Here is a 16,627-nt window from a genome sequence, read left to right on the forward strand (position 1 = left end):
GTTGTTGTGCTTAATAAAATGAAAGATTCTTCAAAGACTTATTTGTTTGGAAATGCAATTTATTTTATTTGAGACGATATCGAAACCTGACATCCGCATGATATATATAAGAGATGAATCCGCATACAGACGGGAGGTTGAACAACTAGCCTCGTGGTGCAACCAGAACAATCTGAAACTGAACACACTCAAAACTGTAGAAATGGTGGTGGACTTTAAGAGAAACCCACCCATACTACCACTTTTTACAATATTAGACAACACAGCATCAACAGTAAAGTCCTTCAATTTCTAGGTTCTACCATATCTCGCGACCTAAAATGGACACCCAACATCAAAAGCGTCATCAAAAAAGCACAATGTTCTTCCTGCACCAACTCAGAAAGCTCAAACTGCCCAAGGAGCTGCTGATCCAGTTCTACAGAGGAATGATGGAGTCTGTCATCTGCACCTCCATAACTGTCTGGTTTGGCTCTGCAACCCTACAAGACAAACACAGACTTCAGAGGATCATTAGAACTGCAGAAAAAGCAATGGCTACCAACTTGCCTTCCATGGAGGGCCTGTATACTGCACGAGTCAAAAGAGGGCTGTGAAAATATCTACAGACCCCTCACATCCTGGATATAAATTGTTTTAACTCCTACCCTCAAAATGATACTATAGAGCAGTGGTCCCCAACCCCCGGTCCGCGGACCGGTGCCGGGCCGTGAAGTACCTGGCACCGGGCCGCGCAGCGGCCGGGGGACAGGAACGCTTCAGCACAAAGGCTCCTGGGCCGTGCGCAATGGGCCTGCGCAAAGGCTCAGGCTCCTGGGCCGTGCGCAATGGGCCTGCGCAAAGGCTCCTGGGCCGTGGCCCCACCCCTGCGCGCGCTCAGCGGGCCGCGGCCCCTCCCCTGCGCGCGCTCAGCGGGCCGCGGCCCCACCCCTGCGCGCGCTCAGCGGGCCGCGGCCCCACCCCTGCGCGCGCTCAGCGGGCCGCGGCGATAAAAAGGTTGGGGACCACTGCTATAGAGCACTGCACGCCAGAACAACTAGACACAAGATTTTTCCCCAACACCATCACTCTGCTAAATAACTAATTCCCTCAACACTGTCAAACTATTCACTAAGTCTGCACTACTATTAATCTTCTCATCGTTCCCACCACCCATCTCCTCCCACTTATGACTGTATGACTGTAACTTTGTTGCTGGTATCCTTATGATTTATATTGACTGTTTCCCTATGACTATCATTAAGTGTTGTACCTTAGGATTCTTGATGAATGTATCTTTTCTTTTATGTACACCGAGAGCGTATGCACCAAAGACAAATTCCTTGTGTGTCCAATCACACTTGGCCAATAAAAAATTCTATTCTATTCTATTGTGGAACAAAACCATATTCAGTTAAGATTTTTTCCCATTCCTCCATGCCTTCCTTGCCCTGACAACTTTCTCTGGCCAAAACTGCTGTGATGGATGATTTGCTGCAGAAGCGGCTTTCGAAGAGTTGGCAGGCCAAAATGGGGAAGGGTTATGGCATCTGTCGGGGGAAAATGGCTGATTCCTGGAAGAGAAAAAGCCAGCAGAACTTTTGATGAACTGGCAACTCTGCTGCACGGAGTCCTAAATTACCTTAATGTAATTAAACTGGATTGCTGGGTTCACGAGAGGCATCTGTTAAAAGCGCAGAACCAATAAAAGTGAGAAATTGTGGCTTCTAGGAGTCTTGTGTCTGCCAGAAAGCCAATTGTCGTTTAGGACAAAGAATTTTTCAACCTGGGCAATTTTAAGATACATGGTCTACAACTCCCAGGATTCATGCTGGCTGGGGAATTCTGGGAGTTGAAGTCCACGTGTCTTAAAAGTTGCCAAGGTTGAGAAAAGCCAAGATTTAGGAGATTATTATCTTTTTTTTTTTTTAATGGAGACCCTTTCCTTGCTGCCCAAATCCGTTACTAGGAATATAGGCTTGGAATATAGAGCTGGGTCATAATTCATAGGCTGGGAAAATAGTTGTTAAGTGAAGGTAGGTCCATTTTACAACCTTTCTTGCCACACTTGTTAAGTGACTCACTTACTTAAATAAGTAACCTGGTTGTTAAGTGAATCTGGCTTCCCCATCTTTATTGGCCAAGTGTGATTGGACACACAAGGAATTTGTCTTTGGTGCATATGCTCTCAGTGTACATAAAAAGAAAAGATACGTTCATCAAGAATCATAAGGTACAACACTTAATGATAGTCATAGGGTACAAATAAGCAATCAGGAAACTATCAATATAAATCGTAAGGATACCAGCAACAAGGTTACAGTCATACAGACATAAGTGGGAGGAGATGGGTGATAGGAATGATGAGAAGATTAATAGTAATGCAGACTTAGTGAATAGTTTGACAGTGTTGAGGGAATTATTTGTTTAGCAGAGAGATGGCATTCAGGGAAAAACTGTCCTTGTGTCTAGTTGTTCTGGTGTGCAGTGCTCTATAGCGTCGTTTTGAGGGTAGGAGTTGAAACAGTTTTGATTCTTGTTCAGTCCATGAGATGTGTAATACCAGTAATAGTCTCCAGGACTACTCTTGAAAGGCATCCATCTGTTTTGGAATCCATCTGTTTTTTTAAAAGTCCACCTGGGAATTTTCAGAATTGCACCTAGGAGTAAATAATTCTAGTTTCAGTGGGCCTTTCTCCAGTTTAAGGGAGCCTCAGTTCTTTGCACGCTCACGGCACAAAACTTCCCATTGCAGATATCATCTCGGCCCCCGGAACGGAGGGCTGTTTGTCACACACAGTTCGCCCCAGCACCTCCCGGATAAAACACACTGACGTTGGCTCCTGCACAACTACCACCATCCGACACATGAGCTCATCGCTGTCACAGAGGGACAGATTTGTTGAGGTTTGGCTTTGACCCCGAGAAGAGAACACCGCCTGCGGCTGACGGTGTCTGATTTTATTTATTTATACCTCCTTTTTAGAAAAAGCTGGTTCGTAAATAACATGACGCTCAGCCCTAAATCCCGAGAAACAAAATCCAGTGGCTTGTGTTAACCCAGGGAAATAAATAACTTATGTCTGAGTGCAAAGGTGGGGCTTAATCAATTTGCAAAGATGGTGTTTTGTTCCATAAACTCACATGCGTCAGATAAAGAGCGGGGGCTGTATGTCTCCAATCTGTTAAACTTGGTTAGTGTTAACTTATGTAAATCTTTGTTGTCGTTATTGTAACATGATGTGCAACACAGACTACTTGGTAATACTATGATTCAGTGTTTTGTTTGAATCCAGGACATGAATAAATATTAATAATAGTGTAGTGGTTAAGATGCTGGCCTAGAAACCAGGAGTCGGTGAGTTCTAGTCCTGCTTTAGGCATGAAAGCTTGGCTGAGTGACTTTGGGCCAATCACCAGGAGTCGGTGAGTTCTAGTCCTGCCTTAGGCACGAAAGCCGGCTGGGTGACTTTGGGCCACTCACTAGGAGACGGTGAGTTCTAGTTCTGCCTTAGGCATGAAAGCTACTGGGTGACTTTAGGCCAATCACCAAGAATCGGTGAGTTCTAGTTCCGCCTTAGGCATGAAAGCAGACTGGGTGACTTTGGGCCAATCACCAGGTGTTGGTGAGTTCTAGTCCCGCCTTAGGCACAAAAGCCGGCTGGGTGACTTTGGGCCACTCACTAGGAGACGGTGAGTTCTAGTCCTGCCTTAGGCATGAAAGCTACTGGGTGACTTTAGGCCAATCATCAAGAATCGGTGAGTTCTAGTTCCGCCTTAGGCATGAAAGCGGGCTGGGTGGCTTTGGGCCAATCACCAGGAGTTGGTGAGTTCTAGTCCAGCCTTAGGCATGAAAGCTGACTGGGTGACTTTGGGCCAATCACCAGGAGTCAGTGAGTTCTAGTCCCACCTTAGGCATGATAGCTTTTGGGTGACTTTGGGCCAGTCCCTCCCTCTCAGCCCAACCCACCTCACAAGATTGTTCTTGCAGGTACAATACGAGGAGGAAAAGTATTAGGTACGTTCATCGACTTGAGTTACTTATAAAATAATAAAAGTAGGATGAAATCCAATTTTAAAAAACAAAATAAACAATGCAACAGTCAAATTATGGTGGTTGTCTGATACGATATTCTGATCTCAAATTATCCAACCATATTTTAGGCTACTGCTGTGTTTTACCACGTTGTCAACGTGAAGATCTGTGGACTTCAGTTCCCAGAATTCCCCAGCCAGCCATGCTGGCTGGGGAATTCTGGGAGTTGAAGTCCACAGATCTTCATGCCGGCTGAGGAATTCTGGGAGTTGAAGTCCACAGATCTTCATACCGGCTGCAGAATTCTGGGAGTTGAAGTCCACAGATCTTCATGCCGGCTGGGGAATTCTGGGAGTTGAAGTCTGCAGATCTTCATGCCAGCTGGGGAATTCTGGGAGTTGAAGTCCACAGATCTTCATGCCGGCTGCGGAATTCTGGGAGTTGAAGTCCACAGATCTTCATGGAATTCTGGGAGTTGAAGTCTGCAGATCTTCATGCTGGCTGGGGAATTATGGGAGTTGAAGTCCACCCTCTGAAACCCAGGCAGTGGCTAAAGTGCCCATTCGCTTTCTTCTCATGCCAGTGGCATTCCATTCAGAAATCAGATTTAATTGCTGCTCTTGTGCCAGCAGCCATCATCCACCGCTGGCCGTTTGAGGTCCAGAGAGCTGCAAAACCATCAGCTGGAGAAACCTCACCTTGCCTGGCGGCACAACCACACCTGAGCCAGCCATGTCCCTTCCGTTCTGCATGCTCACTTGCAATTTGCAACCTTAATAGCCGAGACCCAGGGTGATATTTGCAGACAAGGAACTGGCAGGGCCCACCAGGTCCAGGTTCAGACAAGGGACGACGGAGCAAATCCTTAGGAAAGGGACGATGTCTATGGAGAGTCTCAGTCATCCAGGTGTCCCAAAGGTGCCTTTTTTCAAGAGGCGACTGGACTTTCTGATTTTTCTTTGAAGATGTTTCGCTTCTCAACCAAGAAGCTTCTTCAGCTCTGACAGGATGGCGGGGAATGGAAGGATTTATACTCCTTGCAGAAAGCTGGTCACTTGCATCCTTTTAGAGGGTCGTTGAGGCCACCTGGAAGTTTATCTGTGTCCTGAGGGTCACCTGAGTGGTGCAAATGGGTGTGGAGCCTTCTTGGAACTGCTGAAAGGGCCGTGTTGTAGACTGGAGATAGACGATGTCGTATCCCATCCCCCTCTGTTGAGAGAGGGCTGTTCAATTTGGACACGGTTGGCCTCTTTGACCCCTCTTCCAAACCAGCAGTCTTCTCTGTCCAAAATGTGGACTTTGCTGTCTTCAAAAGAGTGGCCTTTGTCTTCTAAATGAAGATGGACGGCCGAATCTAGTCCTATGTAGTCCTAGTTCTCCTATGTTGTGTCATGCATTTGTGAAGTGGCTGTTTTGTTTCCCCAATGTACAGATCTGCACATGGGTCACTGCATTGTACTGCATATACCAGGTTGCTCAGTACATGTTTTCGGACCAATTTATTTGAAGGACCATCTTTTCCCAGTCAAGAAGGCTGTTTTCGCCCTCCCCAGATGCATAGAGAGGATCTGGAGCCAGGTGAGAAAGAAAAACGGGCCTACTGGGCCATCGCGTGCCAGGAGCGGGCGGAGGGGGGGGTCATGTGCGCAGGGGCGGGGCGCATAGAATTATGGGTGTGGGCACGCATGCACGCGAACCTCCCCTGCCCGCCCCCACTTCCTGGCATGCGATGGCAAAACGTTTAGCCATCACTGGTGTAGGGTCTCCTGCCTAAGCAGTGGGTTGGACTAGAAGATCTCCAAGGTCCCTCCCAACTCTGTCATTCTGTTTGTTTGTTTGTTTGTTTGTTTTAATACTAATGAGAAATCTGGCTTCCTTTTTGCTGATTCTGGGGAAGGTTTGCTATGGCTTGGCATTTGTCTGATCTCTTCCGAAAGCTTTCGCTTCATCGACCGTGCCGCAGCCGTCACTTTGACAGAAAGCCCTTCCCAAGGAAGACAGGTGTAGCTTTCTCACTGGGGAGGACCCAGAAGTGGTTTTTGATGGGTCCCAGGACACCAGCAACAGGCCAGGCGAACAGATGGTGGCAATCTGTGGCGGGGGGTGGGTGGGTGGGCAAAGACATTTGCAAGCAAACTGGTGTTTTCGGTCACATGTGCATCGTACGATGTGGGGCAACGGTGAAAGATTTTTGCTCTCGGGAAGCTTTCCATGATCCTGTAACTACGTTTATTGATCAAATATTTCTTTTTATTTATTACGTATCGCTCAAAAAAGAACAAAAGAACAGAAAAAAAGGAAATGAAAGACTAAGATAATTATGATGACAACCGATGGCAAAACTGCGCCTAAAAAGTGCTTTTAAGAAGTGAAAAGAATACAATGCGGGGGGGGAGAGAAATCAATATGTATCAGTATAGTAATTAATGGTTACAATTCTCTCTATATAATTATTTAACAGAAACATACTATATATCTATATATCATCTATATCTATCTGTCTCTCATCTATCTATCTATCTAATCTCTATCTGTCTATCTATTATCTATCAATATCTGTCTATCTATCATCTATCAATCTATCAATATCTGTCTGTCTATTCTATCTATCTATCTAACTAACTATCATCTATCTATCATCTACCTACCTATCTATCTATCTATCTATCTAATCTCTATTATCTATCTATCAATATCTGTCTGTCTATCTACCTACCTACCTATCTATTTATCTATATCTATCTATCTATCTATCTATCTATCTATCTATCTATCTATCTATCATCAATCTATCAATACCTGTCTGTCTATTCTATTCTATCTATCTATCATCTATCTAATCTATCTATCTCTGTATATCTCTATCTATCTATCTCTGTATATCTCTATCTATCTATCTATCTATCTATCTATCTATCTATCTATCTATCTATCTATCTAATCTATCTCTGATCTATCTAACTCTATATCTCTGTATCTCTGTATCTATCTATCTATCTATCTATCTATCTATCTATCTATCTATCTAATCTCTATTATTTATCTATCAATATCTGTCTATCTACCTATCTATCTATCTATCTATCTATCTATCTATCTATCTATCTATTATCTATCTATCATCAATCTATCAATACCTGTCTATTCTATCTATCTATCTATCTACCTATCTATGTATCATCTATCTATCACCTATCTAATCTATCTATCTCTGTATATCTCTATCTATCTATCTATCTATCTATCTATCTATCTATCTATCTATCTATCTATCTATCTATCTATCTATCTAATCTATCTATCTCTGATCTATCTATCTCTATATCTCTGTATCTCTGTATCTCTGTATCTATCTATCTATCTATCTATCTATCTATCTATCTATCTATCTATCTATCTATCTCTATCCATCCACTCTGTATGCGTAAACCCAAATCCTGCACCCGTTCTTTGTATGTTTTAATCTCCAGGCCTTTGATCATCTTAACTGCTCTTCTCTGAACTTTTTCCAAAGTCTCAACATCGTTTTTTAAAGTGTGGTGATCAAAATTGGTTGTAATATTCCAGGCGGGGTCTTCCTATAGAGTTTTATAAAGCGGTGCTAATACCTTCACATGATCTTGATTCTATACCTCTGTTTATTAGCTTTTTTTTGGCAGCTAGATGACCTCCGAAGTCCCTTCCAGACCGAGGATTCTATGATTCTTTTTGGGTTTCCCCAGCTCAGCTCCATTTCTTGCAAGGGCTTCCTTTGTAGCAGGCCCGAAACAGTCACCTCTCCCCGCACGGCTTCAGATCAAGCCAGCAGATGCATCACGAGTAATAAAGATCATTGTTTCGTCTTACATAATAATGTCTTATGAAAGATGGCTTCCTAAATTTGGAAACTGGAGACGGATCATAATCAGAGAAGGTCTGTTCTCGTTCAGACAGGCTGTCCCTGGAGAGACCCCCGAGATGCACCTGGGAAGCCGAGCCGAGTGCATGGCAGTGATTGGAATTGCAATTTTAGCAGAGAAGTTATTATTTTTTCTCTATTTTTTCTCTCTATTTTATTCTCTCTCTCTTTTTAATTTTCTCTTTCTTTCTTCGCAGCTCAAGTGGTGTGACACGGGGGCGTGTACAGAAAAAGACTTCCCCATAATTAATTAATACCAATTATTTATTACCATAATAATTATTACTATTACGTGGAAGAATTGTAATACCTGTAGTCCCCCCACTTATGACCAGTCCTTGCCTTACGTCCAGCGGCTTAGCGACCGTTCAAACTTACTATTGACCCTAAAAAAGATGCTTAGGAAATGGATTCTAAGTTCCATCATCCTCCCCCCCTCCTGTGGTCACGTGACCACATTTTGGGCAACTTCTGTTTTCCAGCAAAAAAAAGTGACCCACAGAGAACAATGTGTTCGCTTAACGACTGCCAGATTCACTTTACGACTGCTGCATCCGCTTAATGACTACAGCAAAAAAAGGTCCTAAAATCGAGTGTTGTTACATGGTGAGCCAGTTTACAACCGTCACAATTTATGACCAAAATGAGTTCGCTTGACAACGGGCACAAGAAAGGTCATCAAATCAAGCACAGCCCTGCCTGCAGTGATCCCCTTTTCCCCCATCACAACTTATGACTGAAATTGCAGACGTGCGACCACAACTGAACCCCAAAATTTCCAATGCTAAGCGAGGCAGTTGTTAAGTGAATTAAGTGCGCGGCCCGGTTGCGAACCGGTAGTAAAGGTAAATAGAACCCATCCCTGGAATGGGGATTTTGCAGTATCCTTCCCCCAGGAGTGGGGATGGAATGGGGATTTTGCAGTATCCTTCCCCCAAGAGTGGTGAGGGAATGGGGATTTTGCAGTACTCTTCCCTCAGGAATGGGGATTTTGCAGTACCCTTCCCCCAGGAGTGGGGAGGGAATGGGGATTTTACAGTATCCTTCCCCCAAGAGTGGGGACGGAATGGGGATTTTGCAGTACCCTTCCCCCTGGAGTGGGGAGGGAATGGAGATTTTGCAGTATCCTTCCCCCAGGAGTGGGGAGGGAATGGAGATTTTGCAGTATCCTTCCCCCAAGAGTGGGGAGGGAATGGGGATTTTGCAGTACCCTTCCCCCAGGAGTGGGGAGGGAATGGAGATTTTGCAGTATCCTTCCCCCAAGAGTGGGGAGGGAATGGAGATTTTGCAGTATCCTTCCCCCAGGAGTGGGGAGGGAATGGAGATTTTGCAGTATCCTTCCCCCAAGAGTGGGGAGGGAATGGGGATTTTGCAGTACCCTTCCCCCAGGAATGAGGATTTTGCAGTACCCTTCCCCCAGGAGTGGGGTGGGAATGGGGATTTTGCAGTACCCTTCCCCTAGGAGTGGGGAGGGAATGGGGATTTTGCAGTACCCTTCCCCCAGGAATGAGGATTTTGCAGTACCCTTCCCCCAGGAGTGGGGAGGGAATGGGGATTTTGCAGTATCCTTCCCCCAGGAGTGGGGAGGGAATGGGGATTTTGCAGTACCCTTCCCCTGCCATGCCCACCAAGCCACGCCCACAGAACCGGTAGTAAAAAAATTTGAATTTTACCACTGGACGTTAAGTCACTTTTTTCGGTGCTGTTGCACCTTCGAACGGTCGCTAAACAAACTCTGGTACGTCGAGGGTTACCTGTATGTCACCCACGTGGTTAGTCCGTGAGGCGATTGGTTTAAAGGTGTAAAAAAAGAAAAAAAACCATGGTTAAATGTGCATTGCACACCCAAGGGAGAAGAGGATGGAAAAGAATCCATTAGCTATTGGGGGAGAAAAAAAATGTCCTTATTGCTATATAGCCACACGCATTTGCAACGGAATTGCTCCTTCCGGAGCCCTGTAAACACACAGTATAAATAATAAATGCACACAGACATAGGAAGAGGATGAAAAGCAGAGCAAACACTCTGAGCACACACCGTCTTTAAAAAAAAAAAAATACACATATGCTTCCTGTAAAAATAAATAAATAATAATAATAAGGATGTGATCGGTTGGAAAACAATTCAGAAGTGCTTTGGGTCTCTCCGGAGCGGCGCGCCTGTCTGCCATTCATTTAAAGTCGCCACGGAGTAGGCTCAGACTGAACACGTAACGCCTGTTTGTTGCGTTCACACACAACGTATTTAATCTGGTATTTGCTGAGAGTGGGAAGGGTTAATCAGAATCACAGAGTTGGATGGGAACTTGGAGGTCTTTTAATCCAGGGGTCTTCAACCTTGACAACTTTAAGCCTGGCGGACTTCAACTCCCAGAATTCCCCAGCCAGCTGGCTGGGGAATTCTGGGAATTGAAGTCCGCCAGGCTTAAAGTTGCCAAGGTTGGAGACCCCTGTTCTAGTCCAACCCGCTGCTCAAACAGGGGACCCTATACCCGTGATGGCGAACCAATGGCACAGGTGACACATGTAGCCATATCAGTGGGCACGTGAGGTCAGCTCTGGCGCGAAACAGGCTGTTTCCTGCCTCCGGAGGGCCTCCGGAGATGGTGGGGAAGGCTCGTTTTTTGCTGTCCCCAGCCTCCAGAGCCTCTCTAGGAAGTTGGCAAACGGGCCGTTTTCGGCCTCCGGAGGGCCTCCAGAGGGGGGTGGGGGTGGGAAAGGCCGTTTTTGCCCCCCTCCAGACTCCTAGAGAGGCTCTGGAGGCTGGGGACAGCAAAAAACAGTCCTTCCGGTCCCACTGGAAGTTGGCAAACGGGACATTTCTGGCCTCCGGAGGGCCTCTGAGGGGGGTGGGGAAGGCCGTTTTCGCCCTCCCCAGACTCCTAGAAAGGCTCTGGAGCCAAGTGAGAGAGAAAAACGAGCCTATCATCACATGCCAGGAGCAGGGGGTCGCGGAGGGGGGTCATGTGTGCATGCATGGGGTCAGGGCGCATTGAATTATGGGTGTGGGCATGTGGGCACACGACCCCCCCCCAGCCACCCCTCCTGGCACACGATGGCAAAAAGGTTCGCCATCACTGCATAGGGTTTCTTGCCAGAGCAGGGGGTTGGACTAGAAGACCTCCAAGGTCCCTTCCAGCTGAGTTTTCCTATTCTGTTCTGTTCTGTTCTGTTCTATTCTATTCTATTCTATTCTATTCTATTCTATTCTATTCTATTCTATTCTATTCTATTCTATTCTATTCTATTCTATTCTATTCTATTCTATTCTATCCCATCCCATCCCATCCCATCCCATCCCATCCCATCCCATCCCACTGTCTCCCCGGTCCTTATTTTCATTAAACTAGACATACCCAATTCCTGCACCCGTTCTTCGTGTGTTTTAGCCTCTTCGTTGCTCTTCTCTGCACTCTTTCCAGAGTCTCAACATCGTTTTTTTCTATCGTGGTGACCAGAATTGGACACAGTATTCCAAGGGTGGCCTTATCAAAGCAGTATAAAACTGTACTCACACTTCACATGATTTTGATTCTATCTGTCCGTTGATGCAGTCTAAGACTGCAATGGGTTTTAACCAGTGGAACGACTTGCCACCAGAAGTTGTGGCTGCTCCATCACTAGAGATCTTCAAGAAAAGATTGGGCGACCATTTGTCCGGGATGGTATAAGGACTCCTGCCTTGAGCCGAGGTTTGAAGATTTCCAAGGTCCATTTCAGCCCTAGGATTTTATGATTCTATGAATTCATCCATTGCTTTGATTTCAGGATCGATTAAACCATAAACGGAGCCAACAGGGTACATTTCTGCAACACACCAAGCCAGGAACCAACCAGCTGTGATTCAATTCAGCCAAGCTTCGCATATTGCCTCTTTTATTTATTTAATCTTGCTTTTGAAATAATAACAAAGAAAAAGGACAAAAGGAGGAAAATACAACGATAATAGTATTTATTATACTATTGTATTTATTGTCGCATTTATTATACGATGGAGAGGCACCCGTTGCCAAAAAAAGAATTAAAAAGGATACCGGGAAAAAAAATGCTTTTATCAAAAACGTGAAAGAAAATACAACAAAGAAAAGAAAAGCACAATAGGATATGTAATTATAACAAAGAGTACAGATAGTTCTCAACTTACAGCCATTTGTTTAGTGACCATTCAGTCACAATGGCACTGAAAAAAGTGCCTTAGGGTGTTTTTTTCACGCTTACCATCCATCCTGACTGGAGAATTCTGGGAGTTGAAGTCCGAAAGCGGCTGAAGTTGGACAGCCCTGGGATAGAGTCTCTTGTTTGAGCAGGGAGTTGGATTAGAAAACCTCCAAGGTCCCTTCCAATTAATTCTGTTAATTCTGTATTTATTCTGTATCCGTTTCCAGCTTTATCTAATCGCCTGCAACGTCACCTTGACAGATTAACAGAGTTGGAAGGAAGGGACCTTGTAGGTCATCTAGTCTAACCCTCCACTCAAACAGGAGACCCTACTCCATTCCTGACAGAGGGCAGTCCAGTCTCTTCTTGAAAGCCTCCAGTGATGAAGCTCCCACAACTTCCAAAGGCAGCTTCTGTTCCATGGGTTGATTGTTCTCACTGTCAGAAATTTTCTCTTTATTTCCAGGTTGAATCTCTCCTTGGTCAGTCTCCATCCATTATTCCTTGTCTGGCCTTTGGGTGCTTTGGAAAATAGCTTGACCCCCTTCCTCCTCTCTGTGGCAGCCCCTCAAATATTGGAAGATGCTCTCCTGTCTCCCCTGGTCCTTCTCTTCCATAGACCAGCCGTGCCCAGTTCCTGCAACCGTTCTTCATATGTTTTAGTCTCCAGGCCTGCTTTGATCATCTTGATAGAGTCAGATTAACAGACTTGGAAGGGATCTTGTAGGTCATCTAGTCCAACCCCCCACCCAAGCAGGAGACCCTACACCATTTCTGACAGATGGCAGTCCAGTCTCTTCTTGAAAGTCGCCGGTGATGAAGCTCCCACAACTTCCGAAGGCAACTTCTCTTCCATCGGTTGATTGTTCTCACTGTCAGGAAATTTCTCCTTATTTCTAGGTTGAATCTCTCCTTGTTCAGCTTCCATCCATTATTCCTTGTCTGGCCTTCAGGTGCTTTGGGAAAAAGGTTGACCCCCTTCCTCCTCTCTGTAGCAGCCCCTCAAATCTTGGAAGACTGCTATCCTGTCTCCTCTGGTCCTTCTCTTCGCTAGACTAGCCAGGCCCAGTTCCTGCAACCGTAACCGTTCCTTCTTTTTAATGCGGATATTTCCATGATGAGGGTGAGTCAGCTCTCCAGGAAAAGTTGCCATGTTAATGGGATTTAAATATTTTAGCAGATGCATTGGGAAATCGTCAACAGGAAATGAGAAGGTAGGCCAAAAGCTCTTCAATTCCATGTTGTTAGCTCTGCCAGAACCAGCCTTTGCAGTTCCTTCCACAGAATATTCCACTCCCAGTTTTCTTTCCAACGTTAAAATCCAGCAACTGAATTTGGGGAAGGGAGACAAACCTTTTTAGGGGTTATTCTTCTTACCCAAGGGCATCGGATCATCTTGGTAATCTACCCCAAATCGACAGCAGCCACTCAGAGAAACCTCCAATGTTGGAGCACCCACAACTTCTGGTGGCAAGTTGTTCCACTGGTTAATTGTCCTCACTGTTAAGAAATTTCTCCTTAGTTCTAAGTTGCTTCTCTCCTTGATTAGTTTCCACCTGTTGCTTCTTGTCCTGTCCTCAGGTGCTTTGGAGAATAGCTTGACTCCCTCTTCTTAGGGGCAGCCCCTGAGATATTGGAAGATGCTATCCTGTCTCCCCTAGTCCTTCTCTTCATTAAATTAGACATACCCAGTTCCTGCAACCGTTCTTCATATGTTTTAACCTCCAGTCCCCTAATCCTCTTTGTTGCTCTTCTCTGCACTCTTTCTAGAGTCTCCACATCTTTTTACATCGTGGCGACCAAAACTGGATGCAGAATTCCAAGTGTGGCCTCACCAAGGCCTTATAAAGTGGTATTAACACTTCACATGATCTTGATTCTGTCCCTCTGTTTATGCAGCCTAGAACTGTGTTGGCTTTTTTGGCAACTGCTGCATACGGCTGGCTCCGATTTAAGCGATTCTCCACTAGGACTCCAAGATCCCTCTCACTACTATTGAGCAAGGTACCACATAGACGGTACCTGTGCATTTTGTTTTTCTGGCCTAAATGTAGAACCTGATTTTCTTGTAAGTGTAGATGTAGACATCATAAATGTCTTTTAAATTTTATATGTTATGTTTTTACCGTGGCTGTTCACCATCCTGAGTCCTGTTGGAGAAGGGCAGTATACAAATTAAATAAATAAATAAATAAGTCGCTTTTTTTCAGGATTGCCGTAACTTTGAACAGTTGTTAAAGAAATAGTCCTAAGTCGAGGACTCTCTGTATGTAACCAAGGATGGATCTTTGATCTTGCAGCCACTGCCATCATCTTGACTTGTTTCAATTCCCCTTTGCCGTCCCTGATTCTCGGACTGACAACAACCCCGAACCCTAAAAGACACAATCTAAGACAGTGTTTCTCAACCTTGGCCGCTGGACGATGTGTGGACGTCAACTCCCAGAATTCCCCAGCCAGCTGGCTGAGGAATTCTGGGAGTTGACGTCCACACATCGTCCAGCGGCCAAGGTTGAGAAACGCTGATCTAAGCTATCACAAAACTGTAATGAAAGTAAATAAAACAGAAACAGAAATTCTTCGTTTCTAACTTTTTTTGCAGGAAACTCAGATAAATAATATGTGAAATTAGACCAGTAATGAAAAGTGCAGAGCCTCTCACAGAGCTTCAGGGCTGAAACATTCAAAGGAAGGGAATGGGAAAAAGTAAAAATGTGGCTGTCGGAATACCAACCAAGAACTAAGGAAGAATTTTCCTGGCAGTTGGAATCATTAACCAATGGAACTCCTTGCCTCCAGAAGTTGTGGGGGCTCACTGGAAGTTTTTAAGAAGCGACTGGACAGCCACTTGTCTGAAATGGAATAGGGTTTCCTGCCAGAGCAGGGAATTGGACTAGAAGACCTCCAAGGTCCCTTCCCACTCTGTTATTCTGTCTCTGTTCCATTTATTTTTTTAAAATTATTTTTATTGAACATATTTCATCATTTTATATCACATTTACAGTCTTTACAGTGCTCCAGCATCGATAATAGTCATACATTCATAACAATTACATTCCTTATTCTTGTTCTGCCCCCAGCTTCGGATTCCCAGAGAATGTGACACATACCAAGCTTCGCAAACACTGTTTAATTCCAAACAAACCCCTTTCAAGAATGCAGGCTTCCCGTGCAAAGCGTCCTTATCAAAGTTATTAAGAACAAAGTCCGGCAAAGGTTGGCAACCAGCCCAGAAAACCAGATATGATAAGACACTCACTCTTCAAAAATGCTCTGTAATAATTACACGTTGTTTCCTGCAAGAAATTACTAACTGCGTGCGACTTAAATAGGCGAAGGGAGTGGCCAATTATCCTCAAACCTTACTCTCGAGGAGACCTCCTCCTCCTGAGTAGCCACGCCTGCCTTTTGGCAGCCCTGCGTGCCTGAGCATTGAGGAGAGGCTCCTCCACTTCGCTCTCTCCACTGGAAGGAGCCTCTGGAGGTTCTGAAGGCCCTGGCTGAGTCTCTGCCTCTGGCACCACATCCTCTTCAGCCTCCTCGCTGTCCGACGCGAGCATCAGCTGCGCAGGCTGCTGGCGCGACCCCACACCAGCCTCCTCCTTGTCAGGATCAGCCACGATCCGCCCAGGCTGCTGGCGGGCCACAACAATTCTTCCTTTAACTATATACATTATCTTTGAATTTTAATATACCTCTTAAATTACCTTTATATTTAATCTGTTCTCTAAACCATTTGTACCATGTGTCCCAGACCAAAGAATATTCCGTTTCCCCTCTTTCTTTTAATTCCAATGTTAGCCTGTCCATCTCTGCACAATCTAACACCTTTTTGATCACCATTCCATCGGAGGGGCTCTCTGTTTCATTTAGTTTGGCCATGTCATGCTAGGAAATTCACTAGAGGAAAGCAATTACGTTGGGAAGAGTCAGCAGTTAATCTGGCTGCGCCAACAACTGTGCACTGTGCTGCGTCCTTGGCTATTGTGCATTTTAATTTGTATATTTGTACGGTGAGGTGTAGCTGTGAACATAGTTTCCTATGTTCCCCCGTAGCTACCAACGGTTGTGGAAGTTGGAATTTAAGAAAGCAAGTCAGGGAGAAAAGGGACTCGTTTTGAGTTGGGGTGCTGGAGAAGGCACCTGCGTGTTCCTTGGACAGCAGAGGGGACTAACAAGGAAGCATGGAGCTCATAACACCAAACATTTCGCTGGGAGGCAAAATCATTGTTAAGGATATTCTTGGCTCATAACCGATGTTGTAGGTTATTGGGAGTGGTTGTGAACATTCACAGTCAACATACAAACACACTGAGTTGTTGTAGTCTTTTACTTTTAGGAAAAAGTAAAGCATAGTCCAAAAACAATCCAAGTCATACACAGATAAGACGAGAGTTAAAAGATCAATCCAGGGATATTCCAAGTACAAAGTCTTCTTACCAGTTGCAGTCATACACAATAAAACAGTTCTTCTTGAGTTTCAAACAGGAACAAGTTCAATATCAAAACATTCAATGAATAGTAGAAAGCAACATGTAGCTATGATCAAACAGTGA

Source organism: Pituophis catenifer, unplaced genomic scaffold, assembly GCF_029215685.1.
Source record: "Pituophis catenifer annectens isolate HBS135680 unplaced genomic scaffold, rPitCat1.0.hap2 SCAF_3, whole genome shotgun sequence".
NCBI classification, from domain to species: domain Eukaryota; kingdom Metazoa; phylum Chordata; class Lepidosauria; order Squamata; family Colubridae; genus Pituophis; species Pituophis catenifer.